The sequence below is a fragment of the Rhinoderma darwinii genome, chromosome 3 (assembly GCF_050947455.1).
Source record: "Rhinoderma darwinii isolate aRhiDar2 chromosome 3, aRhiDar2.hap1, whole genome shotgun sequence".
NCBI lineage: Eukaryota > Metazoa > Chordata > Amphibia > Anura > Rhinodermatidae > Rhinoderma > Rhinoderma darwinii.
The window spans coordinates 155,945,172-155,954,445 of NC_134689.1; positions in this window are offsets into that span (position 1 = coordinate 155,945,172).

Below are 9,274 nucleotides of genomic sequence, written 5' to 3' on the forward strand. Positions count from 1 at the left end.
CTCGGATGAACCAATGCAACTCGGGGCCTCCGTGTCTCCCCAACAACGTAGAGAGTTCTGCAGGAAGAATGGTCTCTGCTTCTACTGTGGGGATGACAAGCATCAAGTGAATGACTGTCCTAGGTGTAAGAATAAGCAGCCGGAAAACTTCCGCGCCTAAGTGACCATCGGGGAGGTCGCTTGGGCGCACAGGTATTTCCCGCAAATATGAAACCTAATAAGATCTTGCTTCCCTTTCAGGTCTCTTTTGATGGTAGGTCTGCCACCGGCAGTGCCTTCGTGGATTCAGGGTCTTATGCTAATATTATGTCTGTGGAATTTGCTATGTCTCTAGATATGCCATTGATTGATTTGCCCAATCCTGTCCCGGTAGTCGGTATCGACTCCACTTTACTTGCTAATGGTTATTTTACGCAGCATACCCCTGTTTTTTAACTCATTGTTGGCTCCATTCATTTGGAGCAGTGTTCTGTGTTGGTGATGCACGGTTTATCGTCCGATTTGGTTTTAGGCCTTCCCTGGTTGCAGAGGCATAATCCCACGTTTAACTGGAATACTGGGGATCTTACTAAATGGGGTAATGAATGCATGACGTCCTGTTTTTCTATTAATTTGATTTCTCTCGCTGAGGAGGTGAACACTCTACCTGAGTTTATTCAGGACTTCGCTGATGTTTTTTCTAAAAAAGCCTCCGAAGAGTTACGTCCTCATAGGGAGTACGATTGCGCAATCGATTTAGTACCAGGAGCTAAGCTCCCTAAAGGTAGGATATTTAATCTCTCTTGTCCCGAACGTGAAGCCTTGAGAAAATATATCCAGGAAAGCCTGGCCAAGGGTTACATTCGCCCCTCTACTTCTCCTTCTCCGGTAGGTGCTGGCTTCTTCTTCGTAGGGAAGAAGGATGGTAGTCTTAGGCCGTGCATTAATTACAGAAACTTGAATAAGGTCACTGTAAGGAACCAGTATCCCCTTCCTTTGATTCCTGATCTCTTCAATCAGGTTCAGGGGGCCCAATGGTTCTCTAAGTTTTATCTTCGGGGGGCTTATAATCTTATCCGAATCAGAGAAGGGGATGAGTGGAAGACTGCGTTTAACACGCCCGAAGGTCATTTCGAATACCTCGTCATGCCCTTTGGGTTGTGTAATGCTCCCGCGGTCTTCCAGAATTTCATAAATGAGATTTTAAGAGACTACCTGGGGGTATTTCTTGTAGTGTACCTTGATGATATACTTGTGTTTTCCAAGGACTGGTCCTCCCACATTGAGCATGTCAGGAAGGTGCTCCAGGCTCTTCGGATGCCCCAGAGGAAGCCAGAAGGGCGAAACCCAGGGTCGGGTTGCATTATTTGGCGTGTTACAAGAGCTTATCTTATGCTTTTATCTATATCCATTTTTGTAAGTATGGAATAAAGTCGTGGAATTTGCAGTTTCCAAAAGGTAGTGCACTATCTCCTTTTTCTCCCTTGTTGGAGATTTAGAACATCACGTTTGAGGATATACACAGCAAGCAGTTGCATTTCTGCAGTTTCACTTCTGTGTGGAACCACAAGTACCAGCGAGATATACACACCAGTGGAAATTTGGATCATTCTTTCTGCATGCTAGCTGAGGGGAAGGTCAAACCCTTGATGGACACTTCAGACTGTACATCTACAACCGTCTGAGCGGTAAAAAAACTATCATTTTGTCTCTGTTTTTTTGTGGTGTTGAGGATTTCACCTCTTTTTTTACCTGCTCCGGTTGTTCATCTCCTTGTTGAGCTATTTCAGTGAGTAGAGAGCTGAGTTGCATATTTGGTTCTTCGGGAAAACAAACTCTTTGCTAAATCCGAAAAATGTGTATTTGGGGTGTAGGAGATACCATTTTTGGGTCAAATCCTCACTCCTAACGAATTCAGCATGGACCCTGCCAAGGTTCAGGCTGTGGCTGAATGGGTCCAACCTGCCTCCCTGAAGGCTTTACAGTGCTTCCTGGGGTTTGCTAATTATTACAGGAGATTTATTTCTAACTTCTCGGTCATCGCTAAGCCTTTTACGGACCTTACTCGCAAAAGGTGCTGATCTCCTCCACTGGCCTCCGGAGGCGGTCCAGGCTTTTGAGATCCTTAAGGGGTGTTTTATCTCTGCCCCAGTGCTGATTCAGCCTAACCAAATGGAGCCATTCATCGTGGAGGTTGACGTCTCCGAGGTGGGAGTGGATGCTGTCTTGTCCCAGGGTACTAGGTCTCTCACCCATCTCCGTCCCTGTGCCTACTTCTCCAGGAAGTTCTCCCCCACTGAGAGTAACTATGACGTTGGCAACCGCGAACTCTTAGCCATTAAATGGGCATTTGAAGAGTGGCGCCACTTCCTGGAGGGGGCTAGGCACCAGGTAACGGTCCTTACTGACCACAAGAATCTGGTTTTCCTAGAGTCTGCCTGGAGGCTAAACCCGAGACAAGCTCGATGGGCGTTGTTTTTTTACTAGATTAAACTTTGTGGTCACCTATAGGGCTGGGTCTAAAAATATTAAAGCTGATGCACTGTCGCTTAGCTTCATGGCCAGCCCTCCTCCTCCGGAGGATCCTGCTTGTGTTTTTCCCCCAGGTATAATCATATCCTCTGTTTATTCTGACTTAGTCTCCGAAATTGCGGCTGAACATGGTTCAGCTCCCGAGAACCTTCCTGAGAACAAGCTGTTTGTTCCCCTGCAATTCCAGCTAAGGGTACTCAGGGAGAATCATGACTCTGCACTATCTTGCCATCCAGGCATCCTGGGTACCAAGCACCTCATTTCCAGAACCTATTGGTGTCCTGGGTTGCTTAAAGACGTTAAGGCCTACGTCGCCGCTTGTGAAATTTGTGCTAGGTCCAAGACTCCCAGGTCTCGACCAGCGGGCTTACTATGTTCTTTGCCCATTCCCCAGAGACCTTGGACCCATATCTCCATGGATTTTATCACCGATCTGCCTCCATCTTAAGGCAAGTCGGTGGTATGGGTTGTAGTAGACCGCTTCAATAAGATGTGCCACTTTGTGCCCCTCAAGAAACTACCCAATGCCAAGACGTTAGCTACCTTGTTTGTCAAACACATCCTGTGTCTCCATGGGGTTCCTGTCAATATTTTTTCTGACAGAGGGGTACAATTTGTTTCATTGTTTTGGAGAGCTTTCTGTAAGAAGTTGGAGATTGATCTGTCCTTCTCCTCGGCCTTCCATCCTGAAACTAATGGCCAAACTGAGAGGACTAATCAGTCTCTAGAACAATATTTAAGGTGTTTTATCTCTGACTGTCAAGATGATTGGGTCTCCTTCATTCCCCTCGCCGAATTTTCCCTGAATAACCGGGTCAGTAACTCGTCGGGGGTCTCCCCATTTTTCTGTAATTTTGGGTTTAATCCACGGTTCTCCTCCGTTTTACCTGGTGGTTCCAACAATCCTGAGGTAGATGTCGTTCATCAGGAACTGTGCACAGTCTGGGCCCAGGTTCAGAAGAACCTTGAGGCGTCCCAGAGCATACAAAAGATTCAGGCATATAAAAGACGTTCTACTAACCCCTTGTTTGTGGTCGGGGATCTGGTGTGGCTGTCTTCAAAAAATTTGCGCCTTAAAGTTCCGTCCAAAAAATTTGCTCCCCGGTATATAGGGCCGTACAAGGTCATTCATTGAGGTCCTTAACCCTGTCTCCTTCCAGCTGGAATTACCCCCGTCTTTTCAAATACACAACGTGTTCCATGCCTCCCTCCTGAAACGCTGCTCCCCGTCCTTGGTTACCTCGAGGAAACCTCCGGTCCCTGTTCTCACCCCTGAAGGGGTAGAATTTGAGGTGGCCAAGATTGTGGACAGCAGGATGGTCCAAGGCTCCCTCCAGTACCTGATCCATTGGAGAGGATACGGGCCTGAGGAGAGGACTTTGGTACCCGCCCGGGATGTTCACGCCGGGTTATTGCTCAGGAAGTTCCATCTTCGGTTTCCCAACAAGCCAGGTCCACCTAGGAAGGGTCCAGTGGTCCCTCATAAAAGGGGGGGGGGGTACTGTAAAGGATTTGCCTGACACAGCTTCTGTGTCGACGCCCGTGGTTAATCAGCCTGTATCTATTCCTAGGTCTTCTAGGGTGACTCGATCTGCTACCACTCAGGCTGGTAGGCTGAGGAGTGGGAGAACCTATCACAGCCTGGCCAGTTGGTTCGAGCTCCCGCCCTTGGTCTATTTATACCTTCATTTGCTGCTTGTCCTTTGCCTGTGATTCTCTTGTTTCCTGGCCTTGCTGTTCCTGCTATTACCATTGACCTCTGCTTCATATTGACCCTGGCTTGACTGACTATTCTCCTGCTCTGCTTTTGCTACCACGTACTTTCCTGGTTTGACTCGGCTCGTCCACTACTCTTGTTGCTCGCGGTGTTGCCGTGGGTAACTGCCCCACTTCCCTTTGCTTCTGTGTACCCTTGTCTTGTTTTGTCTGTCGTGCACATATTGAGGGTAGGGACCGTCACCCAGTTGTACGCCGTCGCCTAGGATGGGCCGTGCAAGTAGGCAGGGACTGAGTGGCGGGTAGATTAGGGCTCACCTGTCCGTCTCCCTACCCCGACATTACACCCGGTGTGTATACAGTGAAGGAAATAAGTATTTGATCCCTTGCTGATTTTGTAAGTTTGCCCACTGTCAAAGACATGAACAGTCTAGAATTTTTAGGCTAGGTTAATTTCACCAGTGAGAGATAGATTATATTTTTAAAAAAAAAGAAAATCACATTGTCAAAATGCTATATATTTATTTGCATTGTGCACAGAGAAATAAGTATTTGATCCCTTTGGCAAACAAGACTTAATACTTGGTGGCAAAACCCTTGTTGGCAAGCACAGCAGTCAGACGTTTTTTGTAGTTAATGGTGAGGTTTGCACACATGTTAGATGGAATTTTGTCCCACTCCTCTTTGCAGATCATCTGTAAATCATTACGATTTCGAGGCTGTCGCTTGGCAACTCGGATCTTCAGCTCCCTCCATAAGTTTTCGATGGGATTAAGGTCTGGAGACTGGCTAGGCCACTCCATGACCTTAATGTGCTTCTTTTTGAGCCACTCCTTTCTTGCCTTGGCTGTATGTTTCGGGTCATTGTCGTGCTGGAAGACCCAGCCACGAGCCATTTTTAATGTCCTGGTGGAGGGAAGGAGGTTGTCACTCAGGATTTGACGGTACATGGCTCCATCCATTCTCCCATTGATGCGGTGAATTAGTCCTGTGCCCTTAGCAGAGAAACACCCCCAAAACATAATGTTTCCACCTCCATGCTTGACAGTGGGGACGGTGTTCTTTGGGTCATAGGTAGCATTTCTCTTCCTCCAAACAGGGCGAGTTGAGTTAATGCCAAAGAGCTCAATTTTAGTCTCATCTGACCACAGCACCTTCTCCCAATCACTCTCAGAATCATCCAGATGTTCATTTGCAAAGTTCAGATGGGCCTGTACATATGCCTTCTTGAGCAGGGGGACCTTGCGGGCACTGCAGGATTTTAATCCATTACGGCGTAATGTGTTATTAATGGTTTTCTGTGGTCCCAGCTGCCTTGAGATCATTAACAAGTTCCCCCCGTGTAGTTTTCGGCTGAGCTCTCACCTTCCTCAGGATCAAGGATACCCCACGAGGTGAGATTTTGCCTGGAGCCCCAGATCGATGTCGATTGACAGTCATTTTGTATGTGTTCCATTTTCTTACCATTGCACCAACAGTTGTCTCCTTCTCACCCAGCGTCTTACTTATGGTTTTGTAGCCCATTCCAGCCTTGTGCAGGTCTATGATCTTGTCCCTGACATCCTTAGAAAGCTCTTTGGTCTTGCCCATGTTGTAGAGGTTAGAGTCAGATTGATTAATTGAGTCTGTGGACAGGAGTCTTTTATACAGGTGACCATGTAAGACAGCTGTCTTTAATGCAGGCGCCAAGTTGATTTGGAGCGTGTAACTGGTCTGGAGGAGGCTGAACTCTTAATGGTTGGTAGGGGATCAAATACTTATTTCTCTGTGTACAATGCAAATAAATATATATAATTTTGACTATGTGATTTTCTGTTTATTTTTTTATATAATCTATCTCTCACTGGTAAAATTAACCTAGCCTAAAAATTCTAGACTGTTCATGTCTTTGACAGTGGGCAAACTTACAAAATCAGCAAGGGATCAAATACTTATTTCCTTCACTGTATATCTATATTAACATAGTTTGTTCTTGTGTAATGTGGTCTCCTAATATGAATATCTTGTTTATTTTGTTGTTCAATGTCATAATCATACACCAAAAGTATATTATGTCTGCTAACAAATACTGATTTAGCTAGGACAAAAATGTATTTAAGAAATAGCTTATCCTACTGGGCATAAATGAAATAGCAACGTTTCTGGTATTCAAAGAATAAAACTACCAATAGTGATGACTACAATGTTAAAAATGTAACAAAATTCTCACGGGATTAACAAAGTCTCATTGAGACTCATCGCAGCTCAAATGGCTTGTTTACTAAAATATTAGCACTGTGTGGGAACTTCCTGGGGGAATGTGACAATGTTATAGATTTAGCATCAAAAGGATATGGCTCAGTTTGTAATAAACATGTAACTGCGTTAAGGTAATGGAAGATATTTTGACTAATATGATTGAAAGGATATTTTACTATATATTAAATAAATACTATTTATTGGTTATTTAATAAAATTGTTAAAAGAAATTCGGTGCTTAGTGCCTCAGTGTATTCCAGAGGAGCCTGTTTTTACAGTATCAGACTAATTTCCTGCATCGTCATTTTCTTAGTTGTTTCTTAGCAGCTGACTATAAATACTTCTTCATTTTTAAGCACTGTTTTTTGCACATGAATGCCATAGAGATAGAGGGTTTTCTTCAACATCTTCCATTTCATCAGAACTACCCAAATTCATTATGGATTTCTATACAATGTTAAATTTGTTATCAAAATGTTATTAATTTGTTATTAAAATGTTATTAATTTGGAATTAAAATGTTATTAGATGTGTTTCACATATAACAATAATAAAAGGACAAAATAGATATTTTATTTGTTGAATATACTGTATATTCAAGACATTAATTTTTTGTACAACATAATAACCATAATAATTTAATATCATAATGTTATGGAATTGCTATTCAACCCCTGGGAGACTGACCAAATTTTGGCCTTGTGGACCCAGCCCTTTTTTCAAATCTGACATATCTCAATTTATGTGATAACTTTGGAATGGTTTTACTTATCCAAGCAATTTTGATATTATTTTCTCATGACACGTTGTACTTTATGTTAGTTGTAAAATTTAAATGATGCATTCAGATTTTATTAGTGAACGACACCAAAATTTAGAGAACATTTGGAAAAGTCTGTAGTTTTCATTGGTACCATTTTGGGGTACATGTAACTTTTTGATCATTTTTTATTCAATTTTTTGCAAGCATGGTGACCAAAACAGCAATTGTGTTGTTATTTGTTACTCTTTTTTTATTTGTTTTTGTTTTACAGTTTTCCCTGTGTGCTATAAATGACATATTAACTTTATTCTACTGGTCGATACAATTACGGTGATTCAAAATTTATATCGTTTTTTTTAGGTTTTACAGCCTCTGTACATTAAAATCACTTTTTTTAAATTTAATTTCTTTTTTGTGTCGCTATATTCTGAGAGCCATAACTTTTTTATTTTTGCGTCGGGGGCTTGTTTTTTCTGGAATGGGCAGTAGTTTTAAATGCGAAATGCAACTTTTTGATCACTTTTTATTTAATTTTTTGGCAGGGGTGGTGACCAAAAAACAGCAATTTTGGCAAAGTTTTTTTTTAACGCGGTTCAGCATGCAGGAAAAACAACATGATATTTTTGTAGTTTGCATCGTTACGGACCCCTACTTTACCAAATATGTATACTTTTTTTAATGTTTCATTTTTTTCCCTATAATAAAATATTGATTGTGGGAAAAAAGGCAATTTTTGTTTTTTTAACTTGAAACTTTTCTTATTTTATTTTTTTACAACATTTTCATGAATGTTTTTTTAACTTTTGTTTGTCCCATTAGGGGATTTGAAGGCCTGCACCACTGATCGCTATACTAATACAGAACACTACCTACTTAATGCAATGTATTAGAGCTGTCAGTTATACACTGACAGTTAGTCTATTAAGGCCTGCCTCTGGCAGGGCCTAATAGGCTTTCGCACTTGGCAGACCAGGAGGCCATTGTTAGGCCTCTGGTTGCCATAGCAACCATCAGCACCCCCATGATCGCGCCACAGGGGTGCAAATCGGCTACAAATGATTCTGCGGTAGCTATTGACAGCAGCATCTAAGGTGTTAATCGGCCGAATTGGAGGCTAGCTCTGGTCCTGGCCGTTACAGCAGGGTGTAAGCTGTAATATACAGCTGACACCCGGCAGTAATGATGTGGACTCACCACAACGTACAGTTAAGTTTATTTGCGCTAAGACATTGGCATGAACTACGTAACTGTACGTGGATTTTCGCCAAGGGGTTTAAGAGAATGTATGTTTTTTGTTGCTTTTTTTACTTTTGTTTTTTTGGCAGCATGTTTTTATATGACTATCCATAGTGAAAAAAAATCTGAATTATTCCAATTCTCACATTAGCTACTGATGCACACATGATAGCATGACTTTTCCTGTTTTCTGCTACTCACTTTTCTGTTTGACATAGTCGCCATAGTTATATCATTTTCATTAGAACACAGGGGGATTTAATGATAGATGACATCTCTATTGTATTGAGGCCTTGATAAGGCAAGATAACTGCAGTATACACTATACACACACAGATAAGGCTCTAAATGTATCCCTCTTTAGGCTACATTCAGATGAACGTGTCCGATTTGCGCGCAAAAAAAACGGAGTGTTTTTCCTACATTTCATGTCTGTGTGCTACTAGTGTGCGTTGAGTATTGGCATCAGTGTGCTTTGTGTATGGCATACATTTAATGTATACATCATAGGTTTTTCAATAGCTTTTCATGACATTTACGTTAAACGGATGCCATTATAGCACATGGGTGATGGATGCCTGTAACAGATGCCTAACAGTGGGATCCGTGACCCATCGGCTATAATGGTATCCGTTTAATGGATACATCATGAAAAGGTGAAAAGGGGTCATGAGAGTTTATTACATATTCCCTTAACCCCTTCAGGACACAGCCTGTTTTGGCCTTCAGGACGCAGCCAATTTTTTCAAATCTGACATGTTTCACTTTATGTGGTAATAACTTCGGAATACTTTTACCTATCCAAGCGAT